We start from the raw sequence: 20,530 nt of genomic DNA, 5'->3' as shown, positions 1-20,530 counted from the left end.
CTTACTCTGTAGACCAGGCTGGCCTCGAACTCAGAAATCCACCTGCCTGGGCCTCCCAAGTGCTGGGATTAAAGGCGTGTGCCACCACAGCCCGGCTCTTTGTTTTGTTTTTCGAGACAGGGTTTCTCTGTGTAGCCCTGGCTGTCTTGGAAGATATTTATTTTATGTATGTGAGTACATTACAGATGGTTGTGAGCTACCATGTGGTTGCTGGGAATTGAACTCAGGACCTCTGGAAGAACAGCCAGTGCTCTTAACTTCTGAGCCATCTCTCCAGCCCATGCTCCTGAGTCTCTTGCCTCATATTTCTTAGGTGCTAGGATACAAGACCGTGTCGATAGGATCCAGGGCTTTGTGCGGCCCTCTATCGACTGAGCGACCTTCTCAGCCTTCTAACTAATATTTTTTTTATGTCTTATTCACAAAGAGCCAGACACATTTATTATCCCATGTTTTCTGTTCATCCTCAGAACAAATGCATACATTCATTTGTCCCATTTTGAGAGGAGAAGGAATCAAGGTCAAGTTAACCTTAGAACCTCACTGAGATAGCCAAGTTGATGAAATGCTAGTGCTGTAAGCAAGAGGACCCAGGTTTGATCCCTAGAACCACAAAAGTTAGGTGTGGTGACACATTCTTATAATTCCAGGGCTAGGGAGGTAGAGTAGGGCAGATCCCTGGAGCTCAATGGGCCAGCTAGTGTCACCTACTTGGTGAGCTCTAGTCCTACAAATGCCATTGGATTCCATGGGAATCTTCTGGCCTCTGTGGGCACTGTGCTCATGTATATACCATGACATACACATGCATGCAAGCACGCAAGCACGCACGCACGCACGCACGCACGCACGCACGCACCTTATCCAGGAAAGTGGTTTGAGCGTGATGGAAACAGCTCTAAGCCCCACCCTTCCTAAGAAACAACAAAGATCCAGTGGAATCTGTACGGAGCAAATCTGTTAAAATTCTAGAAAATCAGTCAAAGGTTTATAATCACCATGCAGACACACCCCACCCCAAAGAAAGCATCCTAGACATGGTAGGAAGGCTCCACTGAGTTTTATAACCTGCTTTGTTATGGCAGGCCTCGCCCTGGTTTAATGGCCCCCTCAGGAGTAAGCCCTCATCACCCATCCCAGGTCTGGGCTGCGTTTCCCAACCTGTCTGGAAACTATCTGAAGAATGGGCGAAGAAGGCATGAGCTGCTGAGCAAGGCTAGAAAAGTGGAAGGCATTTCTAGAAAACCTTGAAAAACACTGCAATGAAAGCCAAGGAGGAAGATCGTCTTGTTCTGAGCCTTACACGGGTTTTTGTTCTGCTGAGACTGTCTCCATGATGATTAAATTATTAGAGTATCAGTGCTGTTCGGTTTTACTTGAGGAAATCAAGTAACTCTGGAGAAGTAAATGCATTTTACCTTTCTTTGTTTTCTTTCCTCCTTCCCGTTTTGTTTGTTTGTTTTGTTTTTTGTTTTATTTTTTTAAATTTTGGTTTTTCGAGACAGGGTTTCTCTGTGTAGCCCTGGCTGTCCTGGAACTCACTCTGTCTGTAGACTCTGTAGACCAGGCTGGCCTGGAACTTAGAAATCCGCCTGCCTCTGCCTCCCAAGTGCTGGGTTGTTTTGTTTTAAAACGGGGTTTCTCCCTCCCGCCTTTCTTATTCCCCTCCTTCTTTAAGATTCATTATTGTTTTTATTGTGTTGTAGTTTATTTATGTGGGTTAAACAAGCTTAAGCTCTCCATCTATTGTTGTTGTTGTTGTTGTTGTTGTTGCTGTTTTTAAACACGAGGTCTCTTGCAGTCCAGACTGGCCTCTAGTACTCAATAGCCAAGGACAGCCTCAACCTCTTATTTTTCTGTCTTCACCTCTGAAGTGCTGGGATTACAAATGTGTGTCATCATGCCTAGCTGAAATGCACCATTGTTAAAATAATTTACTTTCTTCCTAGATGCTGTAAAATAGATCATTTTAATGATCACTTTCTTCTGGGGAAAATAATGATGATAAAACAGATCCCCCTCTCCCCCACATACACACACACACAACTATGTTTAAAAAATAATTAAGGGCAAGTCTCCATTACTAGGACATAGAAATAAAAACAGTGGGGGAGAGAAAAGAAAGAACTACCTACATCTTGAATAAAACAAAGCATTGTTATTGTTTATTATTTGTCATTTATATGTTGCCAGAGGGTAAGCTGTGCAGAGACTGCACCTTGAATTATTCAGAAACCAGTCCCAGTGTCTTAGCCTAATAGCATACAAACATGGAAGACGATTGTCAATCGATGGGTACCTATTGAATGAGTGAAGGAAAAGCTGGGCATGGTTGTATGCACCTGTCCATCTTCCTACAGCTTGAGGGAGGAGGATTGCAGATGCCTTAAGAGTTTGGAATAGCCTGGACAAAGAGAAGCTTTTTCTCAAAAAAAAAAAAAAAGCCCAAATAAGCCAACAAATCATGTTTATATGATAAGCATCTGTTTTATTTGTATGCACATCTTATTAGGGGTCTCTGCTCAAGACCAGAAATCTCCTCTGTACAAACTGACAGGAAGATGTTTAGGCTACCTTATTTTCAGCATATCTCAAGATCTCCCAGGAGTTCTAAGTGCTATTTGGAGTGGGATGAAAAATTCAAGTCCTTTTCTTGCTATTGTTACACATGTGGTGTGGAGGTGAGGTGAGGTGGGGTGGGGTGGGGTGGGGTGGGGCTGCAGAAGAGAGATAAAAAGGGGATCCCTGGCAGAGCCTTGTCTCCTATCTGCTAAGCTCAGCAGTTACCTCACCTTGTTCTGCAAAACTGCTTTACCTTACTGTTCACTCCAGTAAGCTCCCAGCATTCCAGAGGTCAAAGAAAAATACCAACTTGGAGCCGCTTCCTACATAAATATCTGTGAAAGTCATTCTATTCTGGTGCCTTCACTGTGCAACTGCACAAAAGTCTCAGTTCCATTTAGATGTCTCACAAATGCTTGGTTTCTTAGAGAAACCAGATTAATCTCTCTTCAGAACATTCATGGAAGTGATCCAGTTTTATACTAAAATGATTTTAATACTATACTAAATGAAATGAAAATCATAAGTGATTTTCAAGGGAAAAGTAGCTCCTATCAGGTGATACGAACAGACAAGGAAGAGAAGATGTTCCCCATGTCTAACTGACCACCACAGCAAGTTTCTGGTGCGTTCTTTCAGGAAAATGTCTACAAATGTAAATATACAAATATACATCAGCAATTTTTCCATTTGGTTTCTATTAATGGGTATGTGCAGGCATGTGCACTGGGGCTTTGTTCTTTGTGGGGAACAGCAGGAATAAGGTTCCAAGGTCAAGAGTGGGAAGTTAAAAAGAAAAAAAAGTCATTAAAATCTTTGGGGCCAGCAAGATGGCTCAAGGTTAAGGCATTTGTTGACAAGCCTAATTACCAGAGTTCAAGTCCCCTACATGGTAGAAAAAGAGAACTATAAATTGTCCTCTGACTTCCATACATGCCCACTGTGGTGTACACACAATACGTAAGTAAAAATGTAATCTTAAAAAAAATTGGAATTTTTATTCATGAGTTAGGCACTTCATTTGTCAATGCTCGATTCCTCAGTTAACACTCTTGAAATATCTATGTGGTGGGGGGGGAGGGAGGGGAGGGACCTTCAGGACATGAGCATGGTGCACATCTGGGCAGGGGGAGGCTACTGACAGGACTGACAGGGTTTGACCTTGCAATAATTAGATGCTGAGAGACTGGAGAAGCAAAGCTCAGCACACAGCAATTATGTAATTCTACTGTAGATGAGTCAAGCCCCAGCCCTTGCAGTGATGGAAAATCGGCCTCAGAGATTGCTGATGCAGATCAGAAATTAGTCTGAGGATTCATCACCATGCACCCCAAAACACCAGGTGATAGAAACATAGAAAAGCTGAAGGAAAAATGTTTAATCCCTGGATTTCAAATACCGCATATTTAGCTTTCTTTCCCATGTAAAGACATGGGCTAGCAATAGTGATATGTAATTAGACCACATATATTTGTAAAGAAAATGATATCCAGATAATATACAGACCTAAATTTTAAAATAGCAACATGTCAATGCAGGCTTGACAAAAGCCAGCATTCTCACAGACTGTTTAACATTAATGTTTAATAGTTTTTGAGTGCCATTATATTTCCAGAGCTTTAAGATGTTCAATAACCTTACCTCATTTATATCAATTTGGGTAATGTGTCCTAAATAAATAATTCATAAATTAAAAAAAATAATTCATAAACTTAGCTGGGATAAGTGGCACACACCTGTAATCCTAGTACTCAGAAAGCTAAAGCAAGGGGATCAAAGGTTCAAGGTCCCAAATAAAAACAAACAAACAAACAAACAAACACAAACAAGAGCAGTAAGGAGCTGCTGGAGACAACTTGACCTAACACTTACTAGAGAAGTGACTGAGTAAACATGGAATAAGTGTTCACATGCTACCTACAAACCTTCATTTCTATGTTTGGGATGGTTTTGGTTTTGCTTTGAGACATGGTTTCTTGTGTAGCTCTGGCTGTCCTGGAACTCACTCTGTAGAGTGAGCCAGCCTGTAACACACAGATCTGATAATCTCTGCCTCCCGAGTGCTGGTATTAAGGGCCTGCATAACTACTCTTGGCCGTTGTTGATTTGCTTTGGGATATTATGGCTCTATGTAACCCAGGCTAGCCTTCCGTTCCACGTTCACCTGACTTAGCCTCTCATGAGCTGAGATTAAAGTTATGGGTCACCTCACTTGGCTATGAGGTGATTTTAATAACATGGGAGAGTATTATCCATATCATGTTAAATAAAAGGAATCATAATATAAACTTGTGCTTTGAGGAAAACATGAATATTTAAATTAATGCTTATTTAGATCATTTGTATATTTTTCTTTGTTTCCAAGTTTCTCAAATAATTTCTATTTCTATCTGGAAAGACAGAGTCCTATCAAGACAGAGTCCTTGTAAGCCAAGACTGTTTTTAAACTCATCATGAGACCTTAGACTCTTGATCTCTCTGTCTCCACATCTCAAGCTCTGGGATTACAAGCATGCACCAACAGGCCCTAGCACCTCAAGCAAGCAAGCAAGCAAGCAAGCAAGCAAGCAAGCAAGCAATCAGGGACCTATGAGATGACTCTGCAGGTAAATGGGTATTCAGAGAATCCTCGGAACTTACGTTCCATTCCCAGAATCCATGTAAACGTAGAGAGAAACAATTCCACAAAACCATCCTAGGCCTCTGTCTGTTTGCACACAACAGTTCACAGGCATACAATTAAAAAAAAAAACACTTACTATGTACTATCTTTCTAATTTAAAAGTTATCTATTATCTGCATTTGTAAGTCAGTCTCTCTTCCTCTCCCTTGAGACCATTGGGTCTCTTCCACTGACTGGCTGTCTTTCTGTCTGTGTTTCATCTTTTATTGAAAACAGAACGGATAGATATGTTGGACTGGAGAAGTTAGTAGAGGTGCCTGCCTAGCATTTGTGAATCCTTGAGCACCAGGTAAAACATGCAGAGTGGTACACACCTACAATTCTGGCATTCCTGAGGTGGAGATAGGATCAGAACAAGTCCCAGGTTAGCCTGAGTTAAATGAGATCCTATCTCAACAAATTAAAGAAACAAACAAGCATACAGTGCCCATCGGTCGGGTCTGTTGGTTCTTAGGAGTGAAAAGGTGAAAGCTGGTGTTGAAGAAGCTGTTATATAAATAAGCAGCATTATAGGAAACAAGCAGCGTCAGTTGAAACGATACGCCTGACGACTGTTGGGCCGCCTTGAGTGCAGGCTCATCACGCTCAGTCTTTAACTGTGACCCGGAGCTGTACTCTTTTTCTGGACTTGTACTCAAATAAAGCTGTGTGGTACTCATCCTTCAGTTCATTCTGTATCATCAGGAAAAGGGGACAGAGAGCCTCAATGCCCCTCTGTGATGATTTCCTTTAAGTCTCCATGGGCTTCAGTCACTACTTTTGTTGGACAATTTTCCCATGGATTCTTTCCCAAAGTGCCACATGCCAGGGAAGCACTTTCTGAACTTCCCAAAGGCTAACACTTGAGCCAGACATGATCACCTTCAGCTACTGTTCTAAAGGCCTCAACTCCCAAGGCCATGGATGGACCCTAGCTGGCACACTTGGGTGTGTTGTCTTCACTTTCAACCCACTCTCCAGAGATGAAAGAAAGAAAGAAAAAGAGAGGGGGGGAGAGGGAGGGAAGGAGGGAAGGAGAGAGAGAGAGAGAGAAGAAGAAGAAGAAGAGAAGAGAAGAGAAAGGAAAGGAAAGGAAAGGAAAAAGAAAAAGACCAGGAGAAGAAAAACAATAGACATTGGATTTAAATGTCCTAAACATCCCTAAAACTGTTTATAATCCCACTATGTCAAGTGAAATTGACATTGTTGTCTTACAAGTATGCAGATAATTTCTGGTTTTAAAAAATTATTTTGCCTTTAATGCACTTGGGAGGCAGAGGCAGGTGGATTTTTGAGCTCGAGGCCAGCCTGGTCTACGGAGTGAGTTCCAGGACAGCCAGGGCTGCACAGAGAAACCCTGTCTTGAAAAACAAACAAAAAAAGAAAAAAGAAAAAAGAAAAAAGAAAGTCACCCACAAAGGAATAAAGGAAAAATGTTAGAAAAAGAATAGAGGAACAGCCCCCAGGGTTTTGTGTTGTAGCTATAATTTCTACATAGTCTAATACTCTATAAACTTACACCCTTATTATTTACACTAAAAACAATTTTAAATTTAAATAAATTGTTAACTTAATTCGAAATTTTAAAGGATCAAAGCAGGATGTGGAGCTGATGGTCTTTATAGCTGTGAAGCTGGTGGGAAGACAGGGCTGGCTGGGACTCACAGAAATATGCCTGGTTTTGCCTCCCAAGCGCTAGGATTAAAGGTGTGTGTCACCAGAACCCAGATTTAGAGAGTGTTTTAGTGCTTGGTTATCTTCAGAGTCTAACAGAACAGGCAAAATAACACAAACAAGTCAGATCAACAAAATAACACAATCAAGTACAGGCTTAGGTTCAGAAATGTTCTCAGGAGCCAGGAAAACCAAGATACCATCTCTATCAGGTGACTGAGTTCCCGACAAGGGATGTGGTATGCAAACTTTCCTGAAGCCTCTGGGTCTAAGGCAAAGGGTCTGGGAAGACTTCTTGAAGTCAAGCAGTGAAGACCAATCTGAAGCAAAGGAACTAGATATCACAAAGGGGAAGAGCATGGAGTAAGATGATAGATCAAAACACACAGAAAACCAAACAAACAAAGGGGATTGCTTTAAAACAAGGGAACTCAGTATGAAAACCTTAACAAAAACTTAACCGGAAGGAGTATATGTATATATTTAATGAAGACAAAATAAAGTGTTTCACTTAATGAAGTAGGCCCTCCCTTCCTCGCTCCCTCTCTCCCTTCCTTCCTTTCTTTTTCTTTCTTTATTATTATATAAATGTGTGCCTGCATGCATGTCTGTGCACAATGTGTGAGCCTGATGCCTAAGGAGGGTAGATGTTAGATTGTTTGGGACTGGTGCTATAGATAGTCAAGAGCTACCCTGTGGGTTCTGAAAGTCAAACCTGGGTCCTCTGGAAAAGCAGCTACCATGTTACTTACGAATGAACTCAGTGTTGGATGAATGCTCTCAGTGTTGGATGAATGCTCTCCAGTGTGGGAATTCAATTTCCCTTGCCGCACTTTCATAAATTAAAGTAACTTTCCTTTACACACAGTTTTTAAGGAAAATGGCTTCTTACGATCCCTTCACTTTCTGAGCCTTAGCTTATTGTCTGCCCCATTGAAATCGTTTTCTTCCAAAATATTCTCTTCTCTCAAGCAACAGCATATCAGAGTGGGTAAATGAAGTATGGGCTTGCAGTCTCACTTAAATGAGAACCAACTTGTCATTGAGAATAATATATCATAAATAACTCACATACACACAAAAGTTTATAGCAATAAAAATGTATCTGTCTCCTTCCCAACAGGGTGTTCCCCTGTTTTTGTTTTGTTTTGTTTTGGTTTGGTTTGGTTTGGTTTGGTTTGGTTTTTCGAGACAGGGTTTCTCTGTACAGCCTTGGCTGTCCTGGAACTCACTCTGTAGACCAGGCTGGCCTCGAACTCATAAATCCGCCTGCCTCTGCCTCCCAAGTGCTGGGACTAAAGGTGTGCACCACCACCGCCCAGCTTTCCTAGAAAGTTTTAACAAAGATTTTTCATTACATCTCTGAGAAAAGTCATCATCTTCCAGCTGGGAATATCATCTTTACACCATGCAAAGGGTTGGGGGATATCCCCCGCCCTAGTTTTACAACAGAAAAGTAAATCACCTGCTTCCTGCCTACACAGACCTGGAGTACTCCTCATGAGAACAAGAGGTGGGATTGATTTATGATTCAGAAAGTGGCCATCAGGTCTTGGAAAATAGTGGATTTTGAGAATGGGTTGATCTCTTTCATAGATGTGATAAAGAATAGAGATGAAAACCTCATTTGAAAGCTTGTTAGCCACAGGATCGGAATATGTTCCTTTCTGAAACAGTTACAACCATGCTGTGTAAATCAAGGGGTTCTGGCAACTCCTGCCTACAGAACAGAATTCCAGAACAGACATAAACCAATTTAAAATGATACTCATTCCCCAAACCAGTCTTTTTTTAAAAAATGTTGATTCCTTCAAAAACTTTCATGCATGGAAAGATAGTCCTGGAATAGTAGCATGGAAATAATTAGTATTTTTAATTGATACAAGTGGGAAATAAGGCAGATCAGCCTTAATAAACATTTCCAATCTGGGACACATTGAAGTGAATACATATTTTTTTTTTCCTAAAATCAAAGTGCATTGTATTAACTAATGAACAAAATGAATTATCTTGTCAAATGGAAACAGTGTAATTGAACTGAGGACAAATTTGGTGGATTAAGAAAAGAGAAGCCTTGAACCCTGGGTCCCAGGACTGAGGCCCTGACTTGTGTTCACCAGTGCCTTATCCACAGAGCAGCCATTCGTTTACTTAAAATCTAAATGTTTCAAAATCACACATAGTGCTTCTTTTGCATATCAAAATCAAAAATGAACAATGATCAGATACATTAGAAGTGTGCCTACCCATGTTTATGAAGAGTGTAAGGGCTGACTCTGCAGGAGGGAGCTGCCGCCTCCTAACTGCTGAATTACAGAAGTGAGCACATCTGGATTCTTAATGATCCCAGGAGCTTTGGGGTTTGGGAGACAACCATCTGGTACAAAGGAAATCTGGACAGAGTGTCCCACCCAACAGAAGCACTGTATTGTGCTGCTATGAAAAGCAGCCACTACACTTCCCTCTGATAATACACCAGCCTCTCAGCTGGTAAATGATCCAAAGAAATACATGTGCAAAAGTGTTCACTGGTTGACCAAGGCTCCAAAACCACCACCGGCCTACAGATAAGAAACATGAAATTAATTGCTTTTCAAAACAGCCTGGGAATAGCTTGCTGCCTTCATTAGTTCTCTTTATAATTCCTGTTGGTTATGGGCTCCTCTTGAACTCAGATGTCTGGTTGGTTTTTAATCTAAAATGAAAGGGCTGGACAAATTGAAAAGCTTGAACCTGTTCTACTCTTCTTTTTTTTTGGGGGGGGGGTGAGACAGGGTTTTTCTGTGTAGCCCTGGCTGTCCTGGAACTCACTCTGTAGACCAGGCTGGCCTCGAACTCAGAAATTTGCCTGCCTCTGCCTCCCAAGTGCTGGGATTAAAGGCATGTGCCACCACTGCCAAGCTTGCCCTTTCTACTCTTAACATCTCATCTGTGTGTAGAACAGATGTTTATAGAATATATTCTGAGGCTTGGGTGACAGCTCAGTAAAAAGCTCTTGCCTTGTAATTACGAGGATCTGAGTTTGGTCCTCTTCAGAACCCATATACAAAAGTAGGTGTGCTCCTGGCTGCTTGTAATTCCAGGGCTAGAGAGACAGAGACTGGTAAATCTTTGGGGCTCAAAGATCAGCCAGCACAGAGTACTTGTGAGTCTAGGCCATCTAGGCATCCTGTCTCTAAAAGCAAATGAACAAAAACCACCAAGGTAGACAGCCCAAAGGACCTTCAGTCAAGATTGCCTATTTATACACAACACACACACACACACACACACACACACTGGTTCTCCTATTTTTTTTTTTTGAGACAGCTCTCACTGTGCAATTCAGACTAGCCTCAAACTCAGGACCCCACTGTCTGAACCCCAAGAGTGCTAGATTATAGGTCTACTCCACCACTCCCCACTCAATTCTAGAATCTTTCAAATAAAAATGCTTAAGTGCTAATCCCAGCACTTGGGAGGCAGAGGCAGGAGGATTTCTAAGTTCGAGGCCACCCTGGTCTACAAAGTGAGTTCCAGGACAGCCAGGGCTACACAGAGAAACCCTGTCTCGAAAAACCAAAAATCAAACAAACAAACAAACAAAAAACAAAAAAAATGCTTAAGTGCAATACATACTTGTATGGGAAAAGTCCTTATACTACACAACCCCATATATAGTACATTTATACAATGGGAATGTAAAAACTAATATGCATGGATACAATCCTTTTCCATTCCTACTGTTTTATCTTTTAAAGCTTTTGGTGTCTATATATGAATATTAGAAATATGAAATTGATAATGATGGATTAATATACAGTTATGGATTTATGAGAAAATAATAAATCCAGCACTTAGAAGGAAAGTTGGCTCAAGGCTAGCCTCAAGGCTATCCTCAGCTACTGACTTCTAGACCTGCCTGAGCTACACGAGAGCCCCTTAGCACCCTCTCCAAAATTTTTTTAAAATATCATTTTTAATGCTCTAAATATTAAGTTTTATTGCTAAATTATCTGGGATGAAGGCATATTAAAACAAATGATCAAATTGTAGCTGGAACAATTCATTATGAGACTCGGAAACATTTCATTGTGTCTTATAGTTTTATAGCATGATCCCTACAGAAATCAAATTATCAGTGGTTTTCCCATCTGTACTATTCATTACTCCTGACCTAATGAAGGATATAAACAGGCTTGTTCCCGAAAGCTCAGCAAACTTGGGTAGGGTGTCATAGTCTGCAATTCCAGAATAGGAGACAGGCAGGAGGATCACAGTTCAGGGTAGCCTCTTGTAAATTGGGAGTTCAGGACAAACCTGGGCTGTATGAAACCCTATTGCAGAACAATAACAAAAAAAAAAATCAAAAAAAGATCTTAAGATAGTCTCATTAATCTATGTGAGAATTAGTTATCCTAGTGCAGGTTTACCTATACATGTGAGTGTAAGAGAAGCTCATTATTTTCTTTTGTATTCGCTTTTTTAGCTAGTGTGTATCTGGCTAGTCTTATGTCAGCTTGACATACAAACAAGTTATCTGAAAGGAGGGAATCCCAATTAAAAAGATGTCTCCATCAGATTCAGCTGTAAGGCATTTTCTCAACTAGTGATCAACGAGGGAGGGCCCAGCCCATTGTGGGTGATGCCATCCCTGGGCTGGTGGTCCTGGTTCTATATGAAAGCAGATGGAGCAAGCCATGAGGAGCAGGCCAGTAAGCAGCATTTCTCTGTGACCTCTGCTTCAGCTCCTGCCTTCAGGTTCCTGCCCTGCTGGAGTTCTTGTCCTGACTACCTTTGATGATGAACAGTGATGTGAAAGTGTAAGCCAAATAAACCCTTTCTCCTCAACTTACTTTTTGGTCATGGTGTTTCATCGCAGCAATAGAAACCTTAACTAAAGTTGGTACCAGGATTGTTGAGTATGGCTGAGATAGACCTGACCCTGTCTTAGGGGGCATTTTGGAACTTTAGGCTAGAAAAGGCGTTGAGTGTTGAGAGCTCAGTAAGCTGTTCTGTAGGAGCTTGGAGGATCAAAATGTTGAGGGCAGTGCAGAAGATGGAGGGCTGACTTGTGAAGTTTTTAAAGACTGTCCCAGCTATTTGCTATTCTAAATTGAGATTCTGTCATGCTCGTCAGCTGGAGCTGAAGAGTCAGCCATAATTAACAAGAGACTGGCAATATTGAAGTGGTTGACTGGAGCTAAGAAGTTAGCAGTGATTGAGAGGAGACAGGCATCACTGAGGGGAAATCTTGTGGGAAGTTTTGTTCAGGGTCAGTACACATGAGCTGTGTTCTGGAAGTGACCAGGGTTTTTACCTCGAGCAGCTGCCAGACTTCGTACTATGTCAGACGCACTAGGGGATGCTGGTTCTGAAGGCATGAAGGGGTCATGGAGAGTAGCTGAGGTTTGGCACTGTGAGAAACCAGGAGGGGCCATTGGTGAAGGCACAACCTCAGTGTAGTTGAAGGCCTAGGACTAAAGGAGTCATGCAAAGAAGTTGAGGCTTGGTACCATGAAGAGAGCCTGTGAGAGGCTATTGGTGAAAGTGCAGCCCAGTTGCAGCAGAAGACTGGATTTTGGAGATGCCAGTACCATGGACTGACCACCAAGAACAGCAACAGCAGGGGAGTGGAGCCAGTCAGAGCCTAGAAGACAAGCTGTGTGTACTGCAGAGGGCAGAGCTGGAGAAGTGACCAAGCTCCTCGGAGGAGCCCAGGAGATCATGAATGAATCCTAGATGATTGAACCTTGAGTTATTTGTTTGTTTGTTTGTTTGTTTGTTTATTTTTGTTTTGTTTTTCGAGGCAGGGTTTCTCTGTGTAGTTCTGGCTGTCCTGGAACTCACTTTGTAGACCAGGCTGGCCTGGAACTCAGAAATCCGCCTGCCTCTGCCTCCCCATTGAGTTATTTATACAGTTAGAGTTTTGTTTTGCGTAGTTCAGATTCTGACTGTTCCCTGATACTTCCCTCTGGGTCATCCGCATCAATGGCAATGACTTTCCAGTCAGTGCTGCCCCCAGCAATCACAGCCAATATTCCCAGAACTTTCCTTGTGAGCATTTCCCCTCTTGCACACTCTTGCACATATCTGGCATACGATTTCTCAAGTGTCTGTTGGGTCACTGTCACTGCAACAGCCAGAGTGTTTGCTACTGTGTCCTAGGTCTTCCCCTGTCTGAGGGATGCAACACAGTTCAGGTGTATTCTTTATAAGGGAACAAATTTGAAATGGAATTTTTTTTTACTTGCTTAACTGAATTTAAAGGGCTCTGCAGCAATCTCCATTTTTGCATTTGAACAGTGCAGAACCTCAAACACCATGCAAAATACACTCTTATCTGCATAAACTGTAATATCATGAAATGCTGAAATATGCTGCCATTTCTCATTTGAGAGAAAGATGTGGTGCTCGAAGGTAAAGGGCACAGTGTGTTCCTGGCTGCTGAAGCCACTCATGGTGTCTGGGGGGCATGTCACTGCCACCAAACAGCACCCAACCACATAGCCCCGATGCAGAGCCTTAAGACAAGAGGAGAAAATGAGGGACTGGATATTTTAAACAGACTGAAATTTTAATGTGTTTGAATTTGTAAAGGCTGGGACTTTTAAAGTTATTTATGTTTTTATTGTGAGATCTTGGGGATGAATAAGAAAGGAAGGGTTGGGGCTTAATAGTGATATGTTTGTGTGACAAGTTGACAGAGGTCAGTTGTACTGGCTGGTTTTATTGACATACAAATGAGTTATCTGAAAGGAGGGAGCATCAACTGAGAAGATGCTTCTATAAAATCCAGCTATAAGGGATTTTCTTAATTAATGATTGTTGGGGAGGGCCTGGCCCATCTTGGATGGTGCTTTCCCTGGGATAGTGGTCTTGGGTTCTATAACAAAGCAGGCTGATCAAGCCATGGAGAGCAATCTAGTAAGCAGCATCCCTCCATAGCTTCTGCATCAGCTCCTGCCTCTAGGTTCCAGCCCTGTTTGAGCTTCTGTCCTGATTTCCTATGATGATGAACAGTGCTGTGGAAGTATAAGCCTAATAAACCCTTTCCTCCCTAACTTACTTTTTGGTCACAGTATTTCACTGCAGCAATAGAGACTCTTACTAAGACACACGGGGTTAGCTTACATCTGTGTCTAGAAATAAGAACCTTGATTGGTTAGGAAACAAAAAACAAAAAACAAAATGAAACTAAAACCCTCTCCTGTGTAAATATTGTACCAGCATCAGCTCATTCAGTCATTCGGTAACTTTGCATATTTCCTTCCTTTTTTTTTAATTGAATATTTTATTTACATTTCAGATGTAATCTCCTTCCCCCCACTCTCCCAGGAGCCCCCCTATCCCATCCCCCTCCTCCTGCTTCTATGAGGATGTGCCCCCACCCTCCCACTCTCACCTCCCCATGCTCGATTTCCCCCACACTGGGGCATCCAGCCTTTACTCGACCAAGGACTTCCTCTCCCACCTATGCCTGACACTGTCATCCTCACCTACATATACAGCTGGAGCCATGGGCCGCACCCCATGTGCTCCCAGGCCCTGGGAGCTCTGGTTGGTTGCTCCCCTCATGGGGTCTGCAAACCCTTTCAGCTCCTTCAGTCTTCCCTCTCACTCCTCCATTGGGAACCCCATGATCAGCTCAATGGCTAGCTGTGAGCTTTCATCTCTGTATATGTCAGGCTCTGGCAGACCTCTAAGGAGACAGCTAAGTCAAGCTCCTGTCAGCATGCACTTCCTGGCATCAGTGTCTACTTTTGGTGAATGCACAAGGGATGGATACCAAGGTGGAGCAGTCTCTGGACAGCCCCTCCTTCAGTTTCTGTCCCACGCTTTGTCTCCATATTTGGTCCCATGAGAATTTTGTTACCCCTTCTAAGAAAGGCCAAAGCACCCACACTTTGATCTTCCTTGTTCATGAGCTTCATGTGGTCTGTGAGTTGTATCTTGGATATTGCGAGCTTTTGGGCTAATATCAAATTATCAGTGAGTGCATACTGTGTGTGTTCTTTTGTGATTGGGTTACCTCACTCAGGATGATATTTTCTAGTTCTATCCATTTACCTAAGAATTTCTCAAATTCGTTGTTTTAATAGCTTGAGTAATACTCCATTGTGTAAATGTACCACATTTTCTGTATCCATTCCTCTGTTGAAGGATATCTGGGTTCCTTCCAGTTTCTGGCTATTATAAATAAGGCTGCTATGAACATAGTGAAGCATGTGTCCTTGCTATATGTTGGAGCATCTTCTGGGTATATGCCCAGGAGTGGTATTGCTGGGTCCTCAGGTAATGCTATGTCCAATTTTCGGAGGAACTGCCAGACTGATTTCCAGAGTGGTTGTACCAGCTTGTAATCCCATCAACAATGGAGGAGTGTTCCTCTTTCTCCACATCCTCGCCAGCATCTGCTATCACCTGAGGTTTTCATCTTGGCCATTCTGACTGTGGTGTGAGGTGGAATCTTAGGGTTGTTTTGATTTGTATTTTCCTGATGACTAAGGATATTGAACATTTCTTTAGATGCTTCATGGCCATTTGAATTTCCTCAGTTGAGAATTCTTTGTTTAGCTCTGTATCTCATTTTTAATAGGGTTATTTGGTTATCTGGAGTCTAATTTCTTGAGTTCTTTGTATATAATGGATAGTAGCCCTCTATCTGATGTAGGATTGGTAAAAATCTTTTCCCAATCTGTTGGTTGCCATTTTGTCCTATTGACAGTGTCCTTTGCAATTGTATGAGGTCCGATTTGTCAATTCTTGATCTTAGAGCATAAGCCATTGGTGTTCTATTCAGGAACTTTTCCCCTGTGCCTGGGTATTCGAGGGTCTTCCCCACCGTCTCTTCTATTAGTTTCTGTGTATCTGGTTTTATATAAAGGTCCTTTATCCACTTGGACTTGAGCTTTGTACAAGGAGCTAAGAATGGGAGCCGGGCGGTGGTGGCACACGCCTGTAATCCCAGCACTTGGGAGGCAGAGGCAGGCGGATTTCTGAGTTTGGGGCCAGCCTGGTCTACAGAGTGAGTTCCAGGACAGCCAGGGCTACACAGAAAAACCCTGTCTCAAAAAACAAAGACAAACAAAAACTGACCTCCAGTTGAACCAGCACCATTTGTTGAAAATGCTGTCCTTTTTCCACTGGACAGTTTTAGCTCCTTTGTCAAAGATCAAGTGACCATAGGTGTGTGGGTTCATTTCTGTGTCTTCAATTCTATTCCATTGATCTTCCTGCCTGTCTCTGTACCAATACCAGGTAGTTTTTATCACTATTGCTCTGTAGTACAGCTTGAGGTCAGGGATGGTGATTCCTCCAGAAGTTCTTTTATTGTTGAGAATAGTTTTCACTATCCTGGGTTTTTTGTTATTCCAAATGTATTTGAGAATTTCTCTTTCTAACTTTGTGAAGAATTAAGTTGGGATTTTAATGGAGATTGCATTGAATCTGTAGGTTGCTTTTGGCAAGATGGCCATTTTTACTATATTAATCCTGCCAATCCATGAGCATGGGAGACCTTTCTATCTTCTGAGATCTTTGATTTCTTTCTTCAGAGGCTTGAAGTTCTTGTCATACAGATCTTTCACTTGCTTGGTTAGATTCACACCAAGGTATTTTATATTATTTGTGACTATTGTGAAGGGTGTCAACTAAGAAGCTGGGATTTCCTCCTCAAAAACTACTGCTGCTCATCACAGGAGCCATTCTGTGAAATCTGCCTACACAGAGCCACAAACACAGTACACACAATGGCATCCACCACTTCTGACATGTTGAACAACAAAAAAGCACACACTTATGAATTAAAGGCCCAGGTTCACGTCACGAGGAGGAAGTGAGCCCCATTAGCCCGAGTGGTTGTTTTTCATGCCTGAGATTAATAATGTGGTTATTTGTGTTTAGATAAAACTGCATGCCCGGGCAGTGGGACAAGGGATTACAAAGATGAGTGTGAAGCCTGAACAAACTTTATTTACCAGACTTGTTCCTGGCCAGGCAGTGGTAGCACATGCCTTTAATCCCAGCACTTGGGAGGTAGAGGCAGGCAGATTTCTGAATTCGAGACCAGCCTGGTCTACAGACTGGGTTCCAGGACAGCCAGGGCTATACAGAGAAACCTTGTCTCAAAAAACCAAAAAAAAAAAAAAAACCTGCATGTAGTTCAACTGATTGTGCACCAGACACTTCACGGATGTATCATGCAGAAGACTCTTGAGTCATGTCCCTGATCTACACTTCTTCCTTCCACACAGAAGTCAGTGCCAAGTTTATGTCATACAATTAAACCCAGTATTGTGATTACAGATACTTTCAGCCTGGCATTGTTAAACAGACCCACACATTTTTAAAAATACATTTATCATTGGTATTTCTGACTCATTTTAATAAATCTTGTTATCCATAATAGCCATGACCCATCCATTAAAGCAATTCATGGCATTCATACATCTTAGACTCGATCTGTGAAACAGGCCCATGACTTCTGCAGCCATCTTTGATAAACAACTGAGTCCTCAGAACTGCTAGGATTTCACTAGGAAGGAAATTACAAATTGAGGGTAGCCAAGAGCGTATACACAGATTTGACCTGGATTCAACCCTAGCAACACACAAAATGGATGTGCCTGTACTTGCCAGTAATCTCAGCACCTGGAGGTAGAACCAGAAGGATCAGGAGTTCAAGGACAGCCTTGACTATATAGGAAGTTTGAGGCCAGCCTGGGACACATGAGAACCTTATCTCAAAAACAAATGAGCTGGGCTTGGTGGTGTGCACCTTTGATTCCAGCACTCCAGAGGCAGAGGCAGGTGGATCTCTGTGAATTCTAGGACAGCCAGGGCTACACAGAGGAAAAAAAAAAGAAGAGATAGAAAGGGTGGTGCTGGAGAAATAGCTGAGCAGTTAAGAGCATGTACTGTTCTTCCAGAAAACTCAAGTTCCATTCCCAATATCCATGTTAAGTAGCCCCCACACAGTTGCTTATAACTCCAGTTCTAAGAGAAGCCAGTGTCTCAAGTTTCTACAGGTACCCATGTGTAGCTCTCTCCTCTTCCCCCCTCCTCTTCCCTCTTCCAGTCTCTTTCTCTTAAAAATGAAATCTCGAGGTTGGAGAGATGATTCACTGGCTAAGAGCACCAACTATTCTTCCAGAGGTTCTGAGTTCAATTCCCAGCAACCACGTGGTGGCTCGCAAGCATCTTTAATACTCTTTTCTGGTATGTCTAAAGATAGTGATAGTGTACTACTAAACATAAAATAAATTATCTTTTAAAAAATGAAATCTTAAATAGTCAACAGCTACAATAAAAACAGAAGGATTTTGGGATCATCTGTTCTTTGCCTTTTTTTTTGGTTTTTCGAGACAGGGTTTCTCTGTATAGCCCTGGCTGTCCTGGAACTCACTCTGTAGACCAGGCTGGCCTCGAATTCAGAAATCTGCCTGCCTCTGCCTCCCAAGTGCTGTGATTAAAGGCATGTGCTACCACTGCCTGGCCAGGAACAAGTCTGGTAAATAAAGTTTGTCCAGGCTTCACACTCATCTTTGTAATCTCTTGTCCTGCTTTAGAACTGAGAATTCTAGTCACTGTTAAGAGCCCTAAACCTGGTGACCAGAGTCATTTGAGAAAAAGAAAACACTCCCAAAAAAGTTGTTATCTGACTTCCATTAAAAAAGTTCCAGGGGAGTGAAGAGATGGCTCAGTGGTTAAGAGCATCAGCTGCTCTTTCAGAGGAGCTGGGTTCAATTCCCAGCACCCACATGGAAGCTCACAGTTGTCCACAAGTTCAAGAGGCTGCAACATCCTCACACAGGCACACATGTAGGCAAAATACCAATGCACATAAAATTTAAAACAACAACAACAAGTCCTTGGCACAGACATACCCTACCCCCAGGACCAGATAAATAAATGTAATTTTAAAAATAGAAAATCACTTCAACATGTCTGTAAAAACAGCCAGAAGTCACCTCTCTTAGGGCTGGAATCTTTGTTTCTCTCTTTGTTAGAACCCATCTTATTGTAATAAATCCCCAGCATACCTATCCTTATGATCAGAGCCATAAACCTTAATTCAAAGCCATCAGTCTCCAGTGGAGGAACGTCAGAAATTCTCCTTTCTTGACTATTCTCTATTCCTACCTGTGTATCACTTCTGTGATTGAGTCAAAGTGGGTCCTCATTTTCTGAGGATCGATGAATTATGTAAGATGCCTTTCAAACACCCTCAGTGATCTGAATTCTGTTTTCAACAGAGCTATACCTTGTTCACTCCAGTCACCATATCCTTCCAGATCCCCAGGCCGTGGCCGATGCATCCCTTCTGTGAGGTTGTCTTCTTCACCCTTCTTTAGTTTAGCAACCTCCACTTCTTGGCTTAGACTCCTGTCCTTCTAGGAAGACTCTGTGGGTTCCCAAAGAAGAAGAAGCCATATGCTCTTCTGTGTCACTGGAGCCTTCCCCTAAATACCACTTACACAGTACGTGTGATTACCTGGTTACTGGTCAGTAAACCTTCTTCCTAGGAGGCACTGTGTGGGGCAGTTTACTGTCAAGCCCACAGCAGAAACTTTCAAGTAGTTTTTAAAAACTATCAAGGTCTTTTGAAGGGCTAATGGGAAGACTACATCTCAGTGTCTCTCTACAGTGTATTCTTTAGGGATCTCTCTATCTGAAAGGCCTAGGGGAGTCTACATCCCAGTTTCTGGTCACAGGATATTGTGATCTCTCTACCTGAAAGGCCTGGCTTCATGCTGAGGTCCAATTTCACCTGTTCTAAAAATAACTCGGGGCTGCTGATTCATGTAATTCTAAGCCAAGAAGCGAGCTGTCATCAATTTCTTTCCTTCTTTTTTGTCTCTGACCCTCCCAAGCTAATACATTTAGCTTTTTCTAATCTGCAAAGCCCTCTAACCTGTACTCCTCAAGTAGTAAGCCACCTATCCACTGTTTACCTATCTCACCCAAAGGTGCTGAGTTCTCACATTCTTCTTCATATAGAATCTACTGAACCTACTGAAAACATCATTTAAACATCAACCCATGGGAAAACAACAGGAAATACCCCTTGGGGAAAAAAGGCACATGTTTATTCTGACTAACTTGTATATTTATAGCTGTCAAGGTTCAGGGACATTGGAAAAGTAAACTAGAATTATAGATAACAGGCCATGGAATCTGGCTGGACTTGAAAGAGAGTTCATATATTCTCATATGGGTGGTTGGAAGTCTAACTCAGTATGGGAATTGGACCTTCGTCAAAGAGAGCCTGAGCCTCTTCCAGGATATCAGTGGATTCCTGATTTCAGGTGATGCTTTGAAGACAGCAGATTCTCAACCTGAGGGTCTTGACCCCTTGGGATGTCAAATGACCCTTTCACAGGGGTTTACCTAAACCCATCAGAAAACACAGATATTTCCATCAGGAATCATAACAATAGCAACACTACAGTAATGAAGTACCCATGACGTAAGTTTATGGTTGAGGGTTGGGGTAATGACAACATCAGGTGCTGTGTTAAAAGCAGCCTTAGGAAAGTTGAGAACTGATGTTCTAAGAGACGATGTCTTACAGACTGAGGTGTTCTAGAATCTCACCTAAAGGATTTCATTTCATTTCATTTCATTTCATTTCATTTCATTTCATTTCAT

The 20,530-nt window shown here is 42.1% G+C and overlaps 1 protein-coding gene and 1 pseudogene across 1 annotated transcript in view; both read right to left on the bottom strand.

Annotated features, from left to right (window-relative positions):
* Nucleotides 1-20,530, bottom strand: part of Sgk1 (serum/glucocorticoid regulated kinase 1) — a 117,366-nt gene that overhangs the window by 40,326 nt on the left and 56,510 nt on the right. The window lies entirely within an intron of this gene.
* LOC114629360 lies at nucleotides 12,799-13,338 on the bottom strand (annotated as a pseudogene).

Source organism: Grammomys surdaster, unplaced genomic scaffold, assembly GCF_004785775.1.
Source record: "Grammomys surdaster isolate TR1022 unplaced genomic scaffold, NIH_TR_1.0 280, whole genome shotgun sequence".
NCBI classification, from domain to species: domain Eukaryota; kingdom Metazoa; phylum Chordata; class Mammalia; order Rodentia; family Muridae; genus Grammomys; species Grammomys surdaster.
Note: the sequence above shows the minus strand (reverse complement) of the source record. Positions and strands in the feature narration are given on the sequence as shown.